This window comes from Ambystoma mexicanum, chromosome 6p (genome assembly GCF_040938575.1).
Source record: "Ambystoma mexicanum isolate Mex_15411 chromosome 6p, UKY_AmexF1_1, whole genome shotgun sequence".
NCBI classification, from domain to species: Eukaryota; Metazoa; Chordata; class Amphibia; order Caudata; family Ambystomatidae; genus Ambystoma; species Ambystoma mexicanum.
This window is the reverse complement of record NC_090935.1, coordinates 910,492,428-910,513,628: the sequence shown is the minus strand read 5'-3', so window position 1 is coordinate 910,513,628 and position 21,201 is coordinate 910,492,428.

Below are 21,201 nucleotides of genomic sequence, written 5' to 3'. Positions count from 1 at the left end.
ATGAGTTTAGTGAGATGACGCGGGTACTGCAAGTAGAAGAAATTGACATAGCTGAGTGTGTTGCCTTAACAGACAGCAAATCTTGGCACTATGTTCTTCCATTGTCCCCCTGCGGATGATTGCGTCAGATGATTTTAAGATAGTAGATCAGTTGGTGAGCTCTAATAGAATTGTGACTAATGTGTGGTGTAGGGAATGGTCAATTCATGAATTTATTCTCAGTCAAGGCAAACTGTTTGAGAAATTGGGATATACATGCATTGAAAGCTGTATGCCAAAAGTAAAATATGAAGAAATAACCAGTAAACATAAACATAAAATGAATAACCAAGATGGTAAAGTAAATAATGTAAATACTATAAAGCATAAAATGTCAAGTGAAGAAACAACTACTAGACCGACTGACAAAACAATCCCGGATGGATATTGGCAGTGGCTTCCTCTAGCATTTAAAAGTCAATTTGATACGTATCCCTGATGAATATGAAATTGTATTATCTTGGAACACTCGAGGAAATGCACATTATACAGAAGATGATGGGCTTTTAGACAACATAAATATGTTCAGAATTATTGCACTACAAGAGACATGGATTGTCAAAGATTGCAAATTTGATGGACGTAGTAATTTCACATGCAATGCCTCGCAAGGCCTGAGAGGCCGACCCAAGGGAGGACTCATGATCTCGATTAAACAGCCATGGAGTGGAATTAAACATAAAGAATTCACTAGCATGGTATTGATAGTAACAGTACTGTGTACTTCTTCAGCTACTCATAAAATTGTATTGGTCAACATATACAATCCACCTGGTGGAAAATATAACAAAGAGAACATATCAACAATCTCTAAAATTCTTGAAGAATTTAGCAATAAGACCCCACTTATGATAGTGGGTGATCTAAATACAAAGCTTGATTGCGAATCTGAGGTTATAACTGAACAAAGTAACTCGGAACCTTTTGTAATACAAAATAACTCCAGAGAAAGTAAGGCATGGATATCCTTATTTAATAAATACCACCTGACTGTGCTAAATGGTAATACCCCTGGAGATTCTATGAAAAAAGTGACTCGGATATGTGGGAAAAGTATGAGTACCCTTGACTATATGATTATGAATAGAAGTGCCCAGAAGTTAGTATGCAACATGGCTGTTAAATGTAGAGAAGAAAGTGATCACTTGCCTCTATATCTGCTGCTAAGAGAGAAAGTAAAAAACAGAAGTATATATCAAATGAATGGCGAGGTCGGAATAAATACAGCAGGCAATCATATTAAATGGAATCCAATGAACATTCAAAAAGGCAATGCAGTGGCTATTCAACTGCTGGACACTTTTATTCTAAACCATGAACTTACTCCTATGAAATTGGAGAGTACGATCTTTGATGACTTTGAGGATGTAACTAACAAAATCAAGGCAAAAATCATGGTTAAACGTAAATATAGATCAGTAAATGAAAAATGGAATCTGACCCACCATAAGAAATTTGACAACGACATCCATTTAAGAAAAAAATTGTTAAGGTCAAATATTCGTGTATGTATTAATAAGAATGAAATATGCGGAACTGAAAATATACGTGAACTTAAAAGTCAGTACAAGAGTTGGAGAAAATCTCATCTGAAAAAGAAACAAGATGAGATTTGGCTTACCCTGCCAAATGCAGCAAAAAATAAAAATGATCGGGAAATGTGGGATATTATTCATGATAAAAAAGAAAAAACTCTTCCAGTTAACTGTATCCCTGAGAGTGGCTGGACTGCACATATTAAAAACACTCTGGAGAGTATGGTAGGCAACGTACCAAGCTATAACAAGGATGTGATGATCTGGAAGGGAACATATTCCGTAGCTTCTCTGATATTATTAATAAAATCACTGCCTAACTCGTGAGCTGCGGGACCTGATAGTACCAGTAATGCTCTCCTGAATAAATCTCCAGAACGGTGGGCTAAGGTCCTATATATCCTATATCAGTGGAATGGAAAATTTGGAAAGGTCACGGATTCCTGGAAAAAGAGCATCATACTCCCAATATATAAAAAAGGTGCAAATAAAGATCCGGCAAACTATAGAATGGTAGATCTGCTTGACATCCCTGCTAAAACCTTCACGAAAATATTACTAACAGAGCTTAATCAATGGATATCTAGCTGTGCGATCCTACCAGAGAATCTGGATTTCTAAATCCAAGGTCTTCCACTTCTCAACACCTAACTATTCTAGTTAGCGCAGTGGAATATTCATGGAAGACACGTAGATTGCCTGTCTACATTGCTTATATTGACTTTTCAGGAGCCTTTGATACAGTCTGTCGCACAAAACTGTGGGCCAAACTGGAATAATGGGGAATTCTGCATGCATTGCTTAATATAATACAATTACTTTATCAGGATACCTCAGTTAGAGTGCGTTTAGACCTTGAAGGGAAGCTGTCAGATGATATACCCACAACACGAGGTGTTAAGCAAGGCTGCACTTTAGCAGCAACGCTTTTCAATTTATATCTGGCAGATTTCATAAGAGAGATAGGACAAGCCCAAATCAATGACATTAAATTGGGTATAGCGAGGCTTGGATGGCTGGGATATGCCGACGACCTCCTTCTGTTAGATTATACCCCAAAAGGACTCCAAGTAAAACTGAACGAACTTGAAAGATTTGCCAAAGCGAATGAGTTAGTTATAAATATTGATTAAACAAAAAATATGAAGTTTGAATGTAAAAATGAGAAGACTAACAAAAATACAATATGGCAGATAGACAAGAGAAGGATTGAAGTCGTAAATGAATATAAATATTTGGGTATCATCATTGACAACAAACCTAAATGGGAAAAACATTGGAATGAAACTAAAAGAAAGTGTATGATTGCTACTATGGCTTTAAGTACATTTATTGGCTGCCAAGGAAATATCTCCATATGTACCTTGTTGAAACTCTACTCTGCAAAAATTGTTTCTTGTATGGTGTATGGTGCTGTAATATGGGGATGCTATTTTAAAAATGAATTAGAGAAATTTGAAGCAAAAGTTTTAAAGTTTTTACTGAGAATGCCCAAAAATGTGTCATATGAATATATACTTTTAGAATTCGTAGTGAATAGTGTTAATAGCCGAATTCAAGTTATGACTACTATGTTATATGCCAAATTTACAAGACTCAATAATGATACATTTGTAGTGAAGTTAATGGAACAATTCAGATGTGGCGAGAACAATGTTAATGTTATAACATTTTATAAATGGAGAGGGATGTATCATAAGTGGACAGAGAATGATACTTTTAGCTGGTTGATATTGAGTATTGCACAGATAAAAAGAAAATCGAAAAAGAAGATATACGAATAGGACTGTGATCAAAGGGTAGTCAATCTGGCGACTAAAGCAAATAGTGGGTTTTTGTTACGCTCAGCTGGCTCCCACAGGGGCGTTGGTCGGATCCGGACGGCTGCGGTCTCCACCAACGTGATGTGTAGTGCAGAGATGACTGACTGGACTGGCCCTCCTAATCTTGCCTGCGTGACCCGTAGAAGTATTCTCCTGCAAGTGGAGGGATGGATTTAGCCACCTGTGAATTCAAGTGATGGAACCCCCCACAGTCCTCCCAACTAATCACCTCTGAAGTGCTCTCTCAGCAATCTCACCTTATATTCTTGAAGGATGAGCTCTCCATCCTGCATGGATTGCAGGGGCGCGTTGATGCCAGTTACTTCACTGGTTTGAAGGCGTGGGAGAGTTCCGGAGAGCATTGACTCTGAGGTTCCTGGCAAGGTCCAGTAAGTATCAAGTTCATAGAGTTCAATATGTCCGATGTTTCACTCTTGTCCCCCCTTCCTTCCTTGTCTTGCAGCTGAGATCGTGAGAAGATGCCCTCGTGGCAGCTGGTGGCGCTCAGGTAAGAGTCTGTATTACCCGACGCTGTCCGGTAAATGTTGCACTTGTTTAATGTGTTGTTTTCTCTCTCTTTGCAGGTGAGGCACATGAAGATGTGGAGAGTTATAGAATAATGCCTGCGGTGGTAAATCAGGTAAGTCTATGGCGATAACAGTTATATTTGTTGGTTTTCTCGGCTCATCTTGTTGTTTTCTTTTGTCCCTCAGGTGCCGGAGTTCGGCGAAGAAATGATGGAGGCAGCGCCGAATCGAAAGATGCTGTGAGGACTGGTGAGTATGGCGCGGCGCTGCAGCTGGAGATGCGACGCGTACAGAAATGATGTTCTTTCCAGGCCCGGAGACGAGATGGATCCGGAATCAGGTGAGGAATTCGAAAATAGTTCATTTTCTAACATTTTCCTTTTCTTTCCTCTTTGTTTTAGGAGCTGCAGATTTGAGGCGGGCGTGGCAGAAGACTGGATGCAGACTGCAGGCACAGTGAGCGTTACGCTGCTGGATGCGAAGCGTGTGCTGTGTTCGGGCGTGGCTTAAATAGCCTCCAAAGTAGTTCCAGGTAAGAAGTTCCTTAGAACCACGCCTGAGTAAAAAATAGTCCCTGTAATAAAATAGTCCCATCCAGGCCTCACGTTGGCTTGGACTCACTAGCAGCATGGTCTGCATCAGGTAAGTAAAGTCTATGAGCCTGGCGCCTATGGCGCCAGGACTGATTTCTATGATGAGCCTGGCGCCTAAGGCACCAGGACTGTACCCAAACAGCCCCCAGCCGGGGCTGTTGGGGTTTTAATAAGTATCTGGAGGCCTGCTCCCGGAGCTGTTGGGCTTGGTCCTGATGCCTGGGGGTAGGCATCATGACAGCACTCCCCCCAAGGCCCCTCCTAAAGTTGTTCTTCCCCATGGCCCTGGTTTGTCTGGAAAGTCCCGATGGAATCTCTTCACCAACCGAGGTGCATGAACGTGGTCACTAGGCTCCCATGACCTTTCTTGTGGTCCGTAGCCTTTCCAATCGATTAAATAAAAAGTTTTGATTTAACCATCTTGGAGTCCAGGATATTTTTTACCTCGAATTCAGGTTCTCCATCTATCAAGATGGGGTCGGGTGGTTTGGTTAATCTTGTTCCTGGTTGAACTGGTTTTAAAAGTGAAACATGAAAGACAGGATGAATTCACATATTAGAGGGTAATTCCAATTTGACGGCCACCGGGTTGATAATGGCCTTAATGGTGCAAGGTCCCAAATATGTAGGGTTAAAAGTCTGAGTTCCCTTCAGAGGTATGTGTTTTGTAGCCAGCCAAACTTGATCCCCAATCTGGTATTGTGGAGTTTCACTTCTATGTTGATCAGCATTTTTCTTATATTTCTCTTTTGCTTGTTTCAAATGTTCTGTTGCCTCTTTAAAGGCTTGTGTAATAGTAGAGTGCAAATGACTGCGGGCACATCTAAATGCTGAGGCGAATCTAGTTCTGAGGTTTTAGGGTGATGTCCATATATGGTATAAAAGGGGCTTTGTCCGGTTCCTGAATGTACAGAGTTATTGTATGCATACTCGGAAATCCATAAAATATCTTTCCAATTACTTTCGGTCTGGTGTAGCATGCAACGTAGGTATTGTTCAAGGGTCTGGTTGGTCCTCTCCGTCTGACCATCGGTCTGGGGATGGTGACTGGTTGATAACCTCACGTCGATTTGCGCCAATTGACAACATTTCTTCCAAAAATGTGAAATGAATCGACTACCTCGGTCAGAGACCAATACGGAAGGAAATCCATGTATTCGAACAATGTTTTCGAGGAACTCCTTGGCCAGAATTGAAGCAGAAGGTAATCCCTTTAAAGGAATAAAGTGGGCCATCTTGGAAAAAAGATCCACAATAACTAGAATGGTGTTAAATCCATTACATGGAGGTAGATCTGTAATGAAGTCTAAAGATAATGTGTGCCATGGTGTAGGTGGAATATCCAAAGGTTGTAAAAGGCCAGCTGTTTTTTTCTTCTGACTTTTGTTTTGGGCGCAAATGCCACAAGACATCACAAATGACTTTACGTCTTTTTGCCAGGTGGGCCACCAGAATTGTCTCTTAATTTTAGCTTCAGTTTTTGCGATACCTGGGTGCCCTTCCATCAGGGTGTCATGATAATTGGAGATGACTAGTTCTTGTAGTTCCTTGTGTGGTAGAAATAGTCACCCTTGATAATAAGGTAGGTCATTGATGACTGAGTAGTCCGGGCCTTTCTTTACCCAGTCCTGCAGGGCTGTTGGATCGAAGAGTTGTTGGATCTTTACCTGAATATCCTCTAGTGTCTGTAGAGTAGTTATGGCAAGAATTATGTGTTCTGAAATTATAGGCACCGGTTCCGGGTTCGCATATGCTTCTCCCATCCCTATTCGGGATAAGGCATCTGCTTTGCCATTTTTACAGCCTGGTCGATAAGTGATCACGAAATCGAACTTGGCAAAGAACAATGCCCATCGAAGTTGGCGCGACGATTGGGCTTTGGCTGTTTTTAAATACTGCAAGTTCCGCTGATCGGTGATTACAGTAATGGTATGCTTGGCACCGAGACGATAATGCCGCTAAGCCTTGAAGGCGGATTTGATGGCTAATAACTCTTTATCGGTAACCGCATAGTTTAACTCGGGTGCCGAGAACTTTCTGGACCAAAATGCTACTGGGTGAAGTTGACCGGTTTCAGGATCCTTCTGGGACCGGACAGTTCCCATGGCTAAACTGGATGCATCAGTTTCAACTATGTATGGAAGTTCAGGGCGTGGATGCTTTAAGACAGGTGCAGACGTGAATTTCGCTTTCAGCTCTTGGAAGTCCTTTTCAGCTTCTTTGGTCCACAAGAAGCATTTGTTTTTTCGCAAAAGTGCTGTGATAGGGTGTGCAACATGTGAGAAATCCGGAATGAATCAGCGGTAGAAATTAGCAAATCCGAGCATGCTTTGTACCCCTTTAACTGAACTGGGTGATGGCCACTTGAGAATTGCGTCCACCTTTCGAGAGTCCATTCAGACTCCTTTTGGAGTCAGGATAAATCCAAGGAATTCAACTTCCATAGCATGAAAAATGCATTTTTCCAATTTTGCATATAACTTGTTCTGGCGTAGTTTCTCAAGGACTGCACGCAAGTGCTTAACATGGTCTGATTCTGAGGAGGAGTACACTAGAATATCGTCTATGTATACGACAACACAGGCGTCAATGAGTTCACGAAGGACATCGTTCATAAAATACTGGAAGGCTGCTGGTGCATTGCACAACCCGAAGGGCATCACCTGATATTCGAATAATCCGTACTTGGTGCGAAAGGCAGTCTTCCATTCGTCGCCTTTCTTTACACGTACCAGATGATATGCCCCTCAGAGATCTAATTTGGTGCAGATGCAAGCATCCTTTACTTGGTCTATTAATTCGGGGATCCGAGGCAATGGGTATCGGTTCTTCACCGTAATCTGATTTAATGCGCGGTAGTCTATGCACGTTCTGAGGTCACCTTCCTTTTTAGGCACGACTAATAAAGCTGAGGATGCAGGGGACTTGGATGGACGAATGAAGCCAGGGTTCCGTAAGGGCATAGATCCTACTGCATGGAGGTTGTGCACCGGGTAGGAGGTTGATTTGACAATCGTATGATCTGTGAGGTGTTAAGGTGTTTGCCTGTTCTTTTTGAAAAACACCCTGGAATTCTTGATATTCCTGAGGTAACTGCACGACTGGATTAGCGACTGTGGCCAGGCCTTTGTTCAAGGTTTTTTCCGGGTAACAGGTGTGTGCACAATCCGGGAAGGTTATTCTCTTCTCTCGCCAATCAATACTAGGATTATGTGTTTGCAACCAAGGTATCCCCAGTATTATTTGGAACTGCAGGGCTTTGATTAAATCAAACACAATAGTCTCTCGATGCCCATCTTGACCCAACAGTGTCATCTCTGTGGTGGAATGAGTTACAGGCCCAGAGGCAATTTTAGTTCCATCAACTGTGATGATGACATCCAAAGAGGTTTTTTTGCAGAAAGGTAGATTCATCCTAGAAGCCAATTCGTGGTCCGTATAGTTTCCTATGGCCCCGCTGTCAATGTGTGCCCTTACTGCATGCATACGTGATGGCTGCCTTGGATCAATAAGGACCATTGGTATGATTAGGTGCGAGGTCTGAGTGTCCTTCTTGAAGCTCGACAAGCAGATCTCTACGTTTGTCGGGCATGGTCGTTTCCAGAATCAGGTTCTGTTTGATTTCTATCAGCAATTCCGACTACTTTCTTGGATGGTTTTATAGGGCAATCCCGTAGAAAATGCCCTGAGGCCCCACAGTATAGACACAATTGCATCTGCCGTCTCCTTTCTCTCTCCTTTTGAGTTAAGGGTCCCTTAACCCTCCCGATCTGCATAGGTTCTGCTGCATCTGTTCCTTTGGGGGTGACGTTGGGTTTAACCAATACCCGATTCTTGAACTTAGCTCGGTCAGCCTTTCTATTCTGAAGTCGGTGGTCTAACTGGACCACTAAACCTATACATTCTACGCAATCCTGGGGTGGGTTCACAACTTGGGCCAAAACATCTTTACGTTCTCCCCGAAGTCCACGATGAAATAGTGTAATTCGTTTTACCTCTGGCAATCCAGTTTCCACCACCAACCTATTAAAGGTTGCGATATAGGTTAACAGATCCTGGTTACCTTGTCGTAGGGATAAAGGTTCATTATCCAGGGCCTGTCCCTAGGAATGTCTGGCAAATAGTCTTTCCATGCTCATTTGAAAACCCTGAAAGTCCTGAAGAAGAGGGTCATCCTGATTGACTAGTGGAATTGACCAGTCAGCTGCACTGCCACTCAAATATGATAATACAAAAGCTACTTTGGCTTGGTCATTTGGAAAACCTCCAGGTCTGCATAAAAAGTGCAAGCGACATTGATTCATAAACACGGCAAACCTTTTTGGGTCCCCAGCAAAGTGATCAGGTGGAGCTAAAGGAATAGCCCCTGGTAAAACCACTTGCACCGGATTGCTCGATGAAACATGAGTTGGATTCCCCCCGAGTCCAAGTAAAGGTGTTTGCCCTGCTTGGTTTTGCAGCAGTTGCCTAGCCAGATCGTCAGTCCGCTCCTTCGAGACAATCAGTTCTCTCCTGAGGGCATTAGTCTCTTGGCAAGCGGAGTGCACTTCTGCCCTAAATTCCCCCAATAATTGGGCCAGTTGGTCGGTTTGTGAGGTTTCCATAACACCCGGGTGGGGATTTATAGAGAGGCTTCGCATTCTGTTACGCTCACATGGCTCCCACAGGGGCGTCGGTCTGATCCAGACGGCTGCGGTCTCCACCAAAGTGATGCGTAGTGCATAGATGGCTGACTGGACTGGCCCTCCTAATCTTGCCTGCGTGACCCGTAGAAGTATTCTCCTGCAAGTGGAGTGATGGATTTAGCCACCTGTGAATTCAAGTGATGGCACCCCCCACAGTCCTCCCAACTAATCACCTCCGAAGTGCCCTCTCAGCAATCTCACCTTATATTCTTGAAAGATGAGCTCTCCATCCTGCATGGATTGCAGGGGCGCGTTGATGCCAGTTACTTCACTGGTTTGAAGGCGTGGGAGAGTTCGGGAGAGCATTGACTCTGAGGTTCCTGGCAAGGTCCAGTAAGTATCAAGTTCATAGAGTTCAATATGTCCGATGTTTCACTCCTGTCCCCCCTTCCTTCCTTGTCTTGCAGCTGAGATTGTGAGAAGATGCCCTCGTGGCAGCTGGTGACGCTCAGGTAAGAGTCTGTATTACCCGACGCTGTCCGGTAAATGTTGCACGTGTTTAACGTGTTGTTTTCTCTCTCTTTGCAGGTGCGGCACATGAAGATGTGGAGAGCTATAGAATAATGCCTCCGGTGGTAAATCAGGTAAGTCTATGGTGATAAGAGTTATATTTGTTGGTTTTCTCGGCTCACCTTGTTGTTTTCTTTTGTCCCTGAGGTGCCGGAGTTCGGCGAAGAAATGATGGAGGCAGTGCTGAATCGAAAGATGCTGTGAGGACTGGTGAGTATGGCGCGGCGCTGCAGCTGGAGATGCAACGCGTACAGAAATGATGTTCTTTCCAGGTCCGGAGGCGAGATGGATCCGGAATCAGGTGAGGAATTCAAAAATAGTTTGTTTTCTTTCCTCTTTGTTTTAGGAGCTCCAGATTCGAGGCGGGCGTGGCAGAAGACTGGATGCAGACTGCAGGCACGGTGAGCGTTACGCTGCTTGATGCAGAATAACGCGAAGCGTGTGCTGTTGTTCGGGCTTGGCTTAAATAGCCTCCAAAGTAGTTCCAAGTAAGAAGTTCCCTAGAACCACGCCTGAGTAAAAAATAGTCCCTGTAATAAAATAGTCCCATCCGGGCCTCACGCTTGGACTCACTGGCAGCATGGTCTGCATCAGGTAAGTAAAGTCTATGAGCCTGGCGCCTATGGCGCCAGGACTGATTTCTATGATGAGCCTGGCGTCTAAGGCGCCAGGACTGAACCCAAACAGTCCCCAGCCGGGGCTGTTGGGGTTTTAATAAGTATCTGGATGCCTGCTCCCGGAGCTGATGGGCTTGGTCCTGATGCCCGGGGGTAGGCATCATGACAGTTTTTTCTTGAGCATTTGACAATAAGAGACAGTAAACCCTCTAACCAGAATGCATACCCAGAAAGTAATACTATCAGATGGTACCTGAAGTTTAAATTCAATATATGTAATGTAATGACTATACTTGGAGCTAAAATAGGTATCCCGAAAGATCGTAGATACTGTAGATTGTATGGGATTAATATATTAGAAACTGCCTAGCATATTCTATGTGAGTGCGAAAGTCTGACCTGGCTATGTAAGCTGCATTTCTTGAAATATAGTAATAAGCATATATGCAATGGTTTAGACATGTGGCAAAGACTACTTGGTGGACATGACATGAATTTAATATTTTATATGATGAAATTTTATGTGATGATATTAGACATTTTAACTGAGCTATCAAATGGAATGTATGTATTTTAGAACAAAATGTATTTTATCTATGATTATTCGATGATTTTTACATGGCTATATGTAAAACATGTTATGTTATAAGCATATTATTAAATAAATAAATAAATAAATAAATGACAGTAAAAGGAGGGTCCGAACCTCACGGAGGGAGACCCGTTTGAAATGCAAGTCATACGTAGCAAGTGCATTTCCTAAAAGATATTGTAACTGAAGGAAAATACATGAAATGGAAGTAAAGAAAGAAAGGAGGGTCAAAGTGGTCCTGTGAATATGAGAGCGAAAATCCTCCCAGTTTCGAAAGTCTTCGACAGCGAAATCAAAATAAAAAAGGAAGTTTGAGCCCGACTGAGGGGTACCTATAGTGTGGAATGTGAAGAAAGCTTGGGGGAGGGAACCCCATCAAGGAGAAAAGGTTTGAGCCCGATTGATGGAAACCTATAGTGAACTGTGATACAATACTATACTTAGAAACTGTTTTGCTGAAAATGTGTAGAATCTTGAAGGATGACCTGGACTTGGGTGAGAGTAACTCGAGAGGTTAAACCCGTGAACTTGTGACTCACACTCGGAGGACCAAGAAAGCTCTGGAGGATACAGCCAGCCACCTAACTGTGTTCGCGAGCCAAAGTGTGTTCGTCCATCAAGTGTTCTACCTAACCCTGTGCTGTACAATGTGGGGACAAGAATGAATACTGATTTATAGTGCCATTGTGACATTTTGTTTCATCACTGATTTTTCCTTTTGTAGATGCATATCCCTATACCACATTCAAGTTTATTAGAGTGAGGCCTTTATTGTTTGACTAAGACTAAGACTGTTTCTTTATTATTTGATGGTCGAGATTGCTCCCATCTTAGTTATAGGGCCAGACAGGGGTGTTTCCAAACCCCTTGAATTTAACAATAAAGGTTTTGAAATGTGTAACTCTTGTGTCAGTGTCAACTTGTGATGACATGCCTCCCTTACATACAACATTGTGTTAATCCAAGAGATCTGGTTGAATTTTGCCCTCTTCATAGACGGTTTCATAATCGACACTAAGCATGCAAAGAAGGGGAAGAAGGGCAGACCCTATGGGGGGATTCTCACTGACATAAAAAGAAGTCCAAGGTCCAGTCATCAAGAAAATCAACATGCTCTCTGAAGCAGTGCTGGCCACGATAGTGGTCCACCAGCTAGATGGGAAAGAAACTAGTTTATTGGTAATAAACATCTATTTCAACACTGTTTGGGCTGACATGGATGAAGTTATCAATGAAATAGAGAATGTGTTGACAGATTGGTTCAGTAGGAAAATTCCGAGTCCAATAATCATCGCAGGGCATTTTAATTATATGTGTCCCAAGATGGATTCAGCATACGAGGAATTGAATGAAGAAACATGTGAGATGTTGGGAACAGAAAGTGGGGTTCAGGGAAAAAGACATAGTTATTGGGAGATTTGGGTAAGATTGTTAGCCAGATTAAATTCCATGTTTAATATAGGGCCGAATTTGGAACTGACTTGGTTTGGTATCTTGTCTACTTCTGTCATTGACTATATCTTCTTGGGAAATGTCGAACATAGAGACACAAGTGATTTTCAGGTAGTAAAGACAATGTTTAGTGATCATGCTATGCTGACATCGTCTTTTCTAATCCCAGGAGGAGGAAGGGAGGAAAAAGAAATCAAGGTGTAAGAATCTGAAGACAATGCATCAGGCAACAGGCTATCTCAGTTTAGTAAAAACAATAAGAAAGTTAATCACTGGTTAATAAAATGGTGCAGCAACCTAACAGAAGAAGACACAAAACATTACTCCTCACCCTCAGGATTTTTGAATAACTTAACCATGTTAAAAATTAGCACTTGTTCGCAAAAATCGCTGAAGTAAAAGACGTTTGCAGATAATAAAGGGTCTAACATTTACACAGTTGTACATTTTAAAAAGCGTTCAATGAGATCTAATATCAGAAGAGTAATTAAATCAAAGTGCCTAGATTGGATTGAGAAGAAAGCAGAAATACGTTCTTTGAAGCAGAGGCATAAAACCTGGTTGAGGAATTATATAATTCAGAAACACATAAAGTAGAATCAAGACTTTTTAGTGAATATACTAAACAAAGATGCCAGATCGATCTGGTGGAAACTAAATAATAAAAATGAAGAAAAATAACACATCAGTGCTCCTGTGTGGCAGAAGGTGACTGGGTAAACCATTTCATGGCCATGTTTAACAGTAAAGAATACCAATCGGTCGGAGTGCCATTTTTTAAATATTACTCTCTGGGAAGCATGTCATATGAATTTGACATAGTTGAGATCAGGAATATTATTGAAAAGCTAAAAAAACTCAAGAGCATGCTGCCCTGATGGTATGACAAATGGTTTACTGAAAGACAACCTAGGGGCTGAGATTGTATTTAGATTGTGCACCCAGGTGATAGATCGGGCACGATTCTGGAGTCATGGAACGAGGCAATCATTGTTCCTATTTTTAAAAAAGGTAAATGAGAAGAACCCACTAGCTATCGACCCATTTCATTGATTGACACCTCCTCTAAAATATTAGCTACTCTTGTATTACAATACCTTACCAAGTGGGCTGAGAGTACACAGAGGTTCAGTCCACTACAGACAGGTTACAGGAAGGGAGGAGCCACAGCAGTGAGCGGTTTGGCCATGGCCATCTGTATATCTCAGGCTGGTGGAGACACAGGAAGAACGTTATATGTAGCGGGCTTGGAATTTTTCTCAGCCTTTGACAATGTAGAGCTACATTACGGAGAAAGCAGATAAGGTAGATAACCACAGCGATAACCACAGCGGTAGATGCCATCGCACCTCTCATCGCAAAAAAAGCTAAAAAAAACAAACATTCCAACGCATGGTTCACACAAGAACTTGCGGATCTCTGTACTAAGAAGAGAGCGCTACTGACCATTTGGAAAAAGCACCCCTCCGAGACAAACAAAACTGCCTTCAAGTCTATTTCCAAAGACTACAAAATAGCCACTACACAGGCTAAGGCCGACTCATATAGCACTAGGATCAGCAACGCCAACTCTGATACTAAGGAAATCTTCGCTATATTCAGGGAATTGGAATCTCCATCCATACCACCTTCCACCATCACCAAAGATGAGACATGGTGCAACCAAATTCAAGCAGCCATGCTACACAAGCTAGATACCCTACACTCCAAAATCCTAGCGCACCAAAAAGCACTATCCGCTCTACTTGACCGCACTAAAGTTCCTTCAGCTCAATCGCCAGACGTTCCAAGTCAAGTACCTAAATTTGAATTCTCGAACATGACTGAATCTGAGGTCATTGCACTCATACAATACATTAAGCCCTCAAACTGCAAGGGAGATACCTGCCCCGCCCACATTATCAAAGATTGCGCTCCAGCCCTGGCTCCTATCATCACTGCCTTCATCAACGCCTCTTTCCAATCATCGCATGTACCGACCTCTCTAAAAGAAGCTTGGGTCAAACCTCTCCTAAAAAAAAACTCTCTCGACCCCTCCATCCCTGGGAACTACCGTCCCATCACCACCGTCCCTTTTCTGTTAAAGATCTTGGACAAAGCAGCCTACCTGCAGGTTCAAAAGTTTATTATTGAAGACAACCACCTCCTTGGCCTACGCCAGTTGGGCCTCCGCCCTCGACATGGTACCGAGACGGCACTACTTGACCTAAAAAATCAAATAGATGACCTAAGAGATGCGGGCAAACCAGCTCTCCTCCTGCTCCTTGACCTCTCTGCGGCCTACGATCTGGTCGAACACAAAACGCTATGCCACCATCTCACAAACTCAGCCCACTTCTCCACCAAAGCATGCGATTGGATCTCCTCGTTCCTTCAAGAGAGGGTAATGACGGTCTACTCTGACTCCGCTAACGCTACGCCCAGCTCCATCAAATGCGGAGTCCCACAGGGCTCCTGCATAGCCCCCACACTCTGCAATCTCTTCACGGGGCCTCTCTTCAGGATTCTGGACTCCTTGGGCATCTCATATACAAACTATGCAGTCGACACACAGGTCCTCATCCCCCTGTCAGGTGACTACACCACAGACCTGGACACACTCAACAGGATCTATGCCACCATCCAATCGTGGATGGCTGAGAACTGGCTCTGTCTAAACAGTGATAAGACCGAACTACTGCTTGTCGGCTCCCCATCTACACTGGGCAAACTTGATGCCAACTATCAATCTTTCACCGTGGATAATATTCCCATCAGAGTCTCCCAAACCATAAAAACATTGGGTGTATATCTAGAACCCAGCCTCACCATGGACAGACAGGTCAATGCCGTCGCCTCCTTCGCAGCATATCACTCCAAACTCATCAATGCCATCAGGCCCTTCCTATCTCAGCAAAACTGCATCTCAATTGCCAGAGCCATTATCGGCTCCAGACTGGACTACTGTAATGCATTGTTCATTGGAACCTCCCAAAAAAACCTCACCAAACTCCAGATTGCACAAAATAATGCCTTAAGAGCTGCTACGGGCACCTCACGCAAGGAACACATCTCAGGGATCAGGAGGCAGGTGCACTAGCTCCCCATCAAGGAAAGGGTAGTCTTCAAAACTTTGGCCCTTACACATAAATGTCTGAACGATCAGGCCTCCCCTTATCTGACACAGAGGTTTACCAGACAAACAGTCACTAGACCATCTAGAGTAGCCTATGCTAATCGCATCACTGTCCCGCACACGCGTAGAGTGCGGGCAGGAGGCACTAGCTTCCCTTCTATGGCGGCGACCCTATGGAACAACCTCCCAGCTCAGATTAGATCAATTGATTCTCACACAGCCTTCCGCAAGGCCATAAAAACCCAGCTCTTTGTATAAAAGAGCCCGTCAGTCTAGGTCTGCACCTCCACTATATCACCTAGCACACTCTCTGTTATGCCTCGTGCTACCTAGAAAAGTATATGAGTAACTAACTGTAACTTTCACTGTATACCCGCTGTAACTATGTCATTGGACTGTATATCGTATGTAACCCTGTAACTGAATCTACCTAAGTATACCTTCTGGGGCCCCTTACAGTAACCCTCAAGCAAGCCTTCTTTAAATCTCCTTATAGCGCCTCGTTGCCTCTGGGCTGTAGTGCGCTCTACAAATTCTAAAATAAAATAAAATAAATAAAATAAAATAAAGGTGGGCATATATTTGGGCCTTCTACGAATACTTCAGTTGCTCTATTCCAACAATGAAGCTAGGGTCAGGATGAACACTGAGGGAGACTTGTCGAGCTCTGTAACTAAAGTGAAGGGTGTCCGGCAGGGTTGCATTATCGCATCGACTCTGTTTAACTCGTACAGAGCTGGCCTTTGGGAGGACAGCATTGGGTGTGGTGGATTCCCCAAAAAATGTGCAGGATTGAGCACGAACTGCATTGCATATGCCAATGATCTTATTTTATTGGACTTCACACCTGCAGGACTGCAACAGTCACTAAATGGTATGGCGTCTTATCATAGTGAGAACAAACTGGTTATTAACCCATTGAAATCACAGATAATGACCATCAGTGGTAAGAGAAAGAGGAAAAGTATGTCTGGGTAATAAATAACGTAAGTGGCAGAGGTTGAATCAGTCTGCTACCTGAGCTTCTTGTTTTCCACAAAAGATGTGCATAATAGGCAGAAAAAGAAAATGTAGGAGAAAGTAAGACTCACTGATGAAGTCTATTAAGTATAGGTTATTTGCTTTTTCTCTTGTTCCTTTAATAGAATTTTATCGCTTAAAGGTCTTCTCTATGGTCCTTTATGGATTAGAATTGTCTGCGTTCACCAATAGAAAGTACTTTATCTGCCTTGAGAGTCGTATTCTGAAAGATGTCCTGGGTTTGTCCAAATCAGTGCCCGTCAGCGTCATCCAACTGGAGTTGGGTTTACAATCACGGTAGGTTCAATACATGAACAAATGTATCTAGCTATATGAATTTTATGAATACGGAAAATCCTAGTTTGGGCTCATTCCTAGGAGAAATGTTGAAGTAGGAGTCCAATGTTCTCTTCCGGAAATTTAAAAAACGTGGTCTTGGTTTTATGGAAATAGCTGCTGACATCATGTGTTCTGACTCGCATTGGGTTATGAAAAATCAAATCAAAAGGTGGGACAAGATAACAGATACTGCGGATGCTGATAGGTTGAAATCGTATAGAAACAGAGGCCTCTTTTATGCACCTTTGCATGATATTAGACCTTACTTGCTCAAATTCCCTTCCCAGCAGTTTTGCACATGGTATCTAAAGCTCATATTGAATGGTCTACCAACGCTGGAGGTCATAGGTCTGAGATTAAACATTCTTAAAGAACTTAGAATGTGCAGACTGTGTAAGACTGATTGCTTCGAGTCGCTATATCATGTTGTTATGCAATGTTCTCAAACTGTCACTTTTAGAACACATTTTCTAAGACCATCTGAACATTCAACATCATCCGTGATACCGAAAAGCATGTGGAATAGACTAATGACTGGCACACAAGTGGCTCTTTTATTGGCTCTGGTCAGGTTGCTAATGAAAATCTTTGAGAAACTGCAATTAATAGTAGATCAAGAAGAGGAATTTCATGAGGGTTTTCAGTAACATGAAGTTGAAACGCTGTGTTAGACACATCTTTTATACCTTAACATGGATTGAGATGAGTTTAGACATGTTTTCCATTTTTTAAATGGACCGAGATGATGCATTGCTCGTTGGAACAATTTTAGGTTAATATTAACACATTTGGTTTTATCGTATTTTATGAGGAAATGTGTAGTGAATTTATTGGGTGATGTCTAAGATGTAACTTGATGTTTGTTTTCTTTTGTGAAAGTTATCTTGTATTCTATAAACGCAATAAAACTAAAACTAAAAAATAATGGTGTGTTTTGCTTTGAACTAACAGTGTGCTTCATCGTAGTTGGGTTCTACAGGACCCTCTGTCACCTTTTTCCTTTTTTATATGAAAAATAAATCTTGTTTTCCTTGAAAAGAGGTGCACTGAGCTTTTTGCCTTAGATCATTGTTTTTTCGTTATCAGGAGGTCTACCCTACAGTATCAAGTAGAGCTAAGGCGCAATGTGGTCAGGTGCCTAATTTGGACAGGGGTTTAAAATCCCGGGTTCACTGCTTAAGCAAAGTGTGTAATCTCACTGTGACTTAAATTCAGAAAGTGATGTCCTTAGAAGTGACTATGTTTATTCGATTAAAAGAAAATGCTGCCTTACAATGGTGAAGATTTCATGATTTCAGGGACAAAATGGTGTTTCCGTGTGCTACTCCATTAGTGTTACCTGAAGACGACATTGATAATTGCGTTATTGTTGCAGTTACTCTCCCTAAATTCCCATAGCACTTCATTTGACAGGCAGTAAATTAGTTTCACCAGACAATCATGGCACCGAGTTTGTTGCATAGCAGACTGGCATTAATTTCCAGCTCTGTTGCTGCCATTTACCAAAGTAGGCTGGGCTGTTAGGAGTTCTACCACAAATGAGAAGGAGTGAGACTCTTTGCTATGCCCATTAATGCTATGTTTTTGAGTCTTGCATAACATACCTTCTGCCTTTTTCATGATTTCTTGGAGCTTCAAAATCTGTAAGCACTGGGCTAGGAAAATAATACAGGGTAGGGCAAGGATGCTTTGTTGCAATGTTGATGTGTGTATATCTGAAAAGATAAGGTTGTCTGTAGTGTGTACATTTTAGAAAGTATGTTATTTGTTTTTTAAACCCTTATACAAGTTATCAACACAAAAGTAAATTAATTTACTGGGGAAAAAAGGAAACAATGAAAAATAAGCAATAAATAGAAACAATTAATCAAACCCAACAATACAAAAACATCAATATTGGCTAGCTGCCTAGAGAAAATACCTAAAAATCAATTCATCCATCCAATTATAAACATTTAACTAGTTTGTGACTTGTCTAAAACAGTGGTTAATGTGTACTTAAGGTTGCTAACATAAATTGCTTATGTGGTTCACTGTGCTGTTTTCTGGTGTGTGATTCCATTTTGCCGCACTTCTTTTTCTTGTGTTTTCCCTCCTTTTTCCTCTCTTTTTACCTCTCATCTTTCCCATTTTTCCTCCTCTATTTTCCCTTTCTTTTCAGCTGCTATTGCCAGTCTCCACCTCGCATGGCAGACTCAGACACCTTAATTTATACTGTGGCACAGATTACAGAACTCATAAGTGGTCCATCATTTTTTGATGAGTTGAGACTTCCTTGAATGGAAATTCTGGCTCCAACAGGGAGTCTTTACTTCCGTCTTAAGAAAAAGCAATTTAGGACTGAATTGCATGGACATGTTCTCAAGGAATACCTGAAATCCAATATGATCCCTGTGGGTCTACAAGTTAAAATTATTCCCTGTCTATTTCTTGATAATCAAGGGTATAAAACATTGTTTCGCAAGGTTGCCACTAAATGGAGTCAAGACCTGCAGGTCTTGACTTTTACTACAGCCCAGTGAGTGAGTAAAAAGATTGCAGAAGATCTGACTAACCAGGAACACAACTTCTTGACAAATTATGCGATTGTGGATGCCAAGAGTAAACGTGAAGCAATTAACAAACAACTGACAGAATTTAAAACAGATATCATCACTAGAAAGACAAACAAACTCAAAAAAGACATTGCCAAATTCACCAAAGACGGAGTATACCCATAATTGTCAGCTGATTGTATATCAACCAAATTTTATATCTAACTGGTATACCAACAAATTTGTTGATAGAAAAAAGAAATGGGTTACCTTTTCGGATACCTCCTCGAGTGGCTGAGAGAATGACACAGGGAATCAACCCGGTCCCAATGGCCTCTATTTCCATGGTCAGTCACCTTGTTTCGAGAGAGGGGCCGCCAACATGGTTGCAGAGGTTTTCAACAAGGGCAAAAGTCACAGGACCAAGAAATGTGGAAATTCAACACCCGCCAACGAACCTACCGGTGGTAGATAGGCAAGCACCCACTGTGCTAGCCAAAAATTAAATGTTACCCATCTTTAATCTATCAAAGCGACATCTTACCCACGATGAAACATCAGTTTTGCAATACGGCGTTAGATTTGTGTCTACACAGAATCCAACCAATATGTTACCGACCAGTGAGGTGAGAGCATTCTTGCATAAAATGAGACTGGAGTGCTACTTGGCAGGGAAAAAGGATGTACAAGAAACAGACGTGACAGGATTTTGACCAAAATCTATATTTACTCCAAGCAATGGCACGGTACCGGTTGAGATACTCACCTTCGAAAAATGTGTACTAAAAGATGTATGACGTATCATCCAAAATCATAAAAATACAAAAACATCAAACTTAACACTATCTTAATTTCAAGCTTTTGAAACTTTAAGAAAGGACACCCCAATTGTTATAAAGACCGCGGACAAGTGCGAGGGCATTGTTGTTTGGGATAAATATGATAAGGAAGTCATCAGACTTATGTCAGTCTCAAATCATTACAAAAAACTTTCTTTCGACCTTAGTGAGGGTATTAAACTTATGATTAAAGAATTGAGTTATAAAGGTTTTGAGGCAGGCATTGTTTCAGATAAAGAATCAGACTTTTGGGAAACATTGGAAGGGCGGACACTTATATACTACCAAAAATGCACAAAAATGTGAAAAATCCACAGGGCAGACTAATTGTGTCAGGACGTGGCTTGATTTTGGAGCCACTATCCAGATACGTGGATCATTTTATCAAGCCCTTAGCAGCAGCTATGTCACCATTCCTTAAGGACCGTCACACTCACCTGGGACTCTGCAGGGGTGATGGGCATCTCGTCTGCCTGGGTAGTGGTCTCCCTGCTCTGGATATGAAACCCGGTATGGTCTGAGGATTGACCTGCCAATACAAAGAGAACCTCAGTACACAGATCCCGTGGGTTACCTAAAAACCTCCTTCCCCTCCACCTGGTTCCCTGTGTATGCCTCCTAATGTCTGTGCTTGTCTCACCTCCAAGGCTGATTTGGTGGGCTCTCCATCCTGCGCAGCGCAGGGGTGCTGAGTCTTGGCTGGGTCATGTCCAGTTACTTCACTGGAACTTGTTCCTTGGTTCTTAACAGTTTCTGGCATGTGGTAAGATTCCTTGCCCCTGTTTTAGCTGTCTTCAGGGGGGGGAATAATGTTTTAGAAGGTTGAAATTCCTATAAGTGGATAGGCTGTAACGTCTTTCGTGTGGGATAGGCTGCAAGTCTTTTGCATGAGCTATGGAACGTGATGAGCGCTGGATTAATGTCTCTTGCCCAGTGATAGTTTGATCTCTACAGGAACTTGTGGAATGCTGGAAAAAGCTG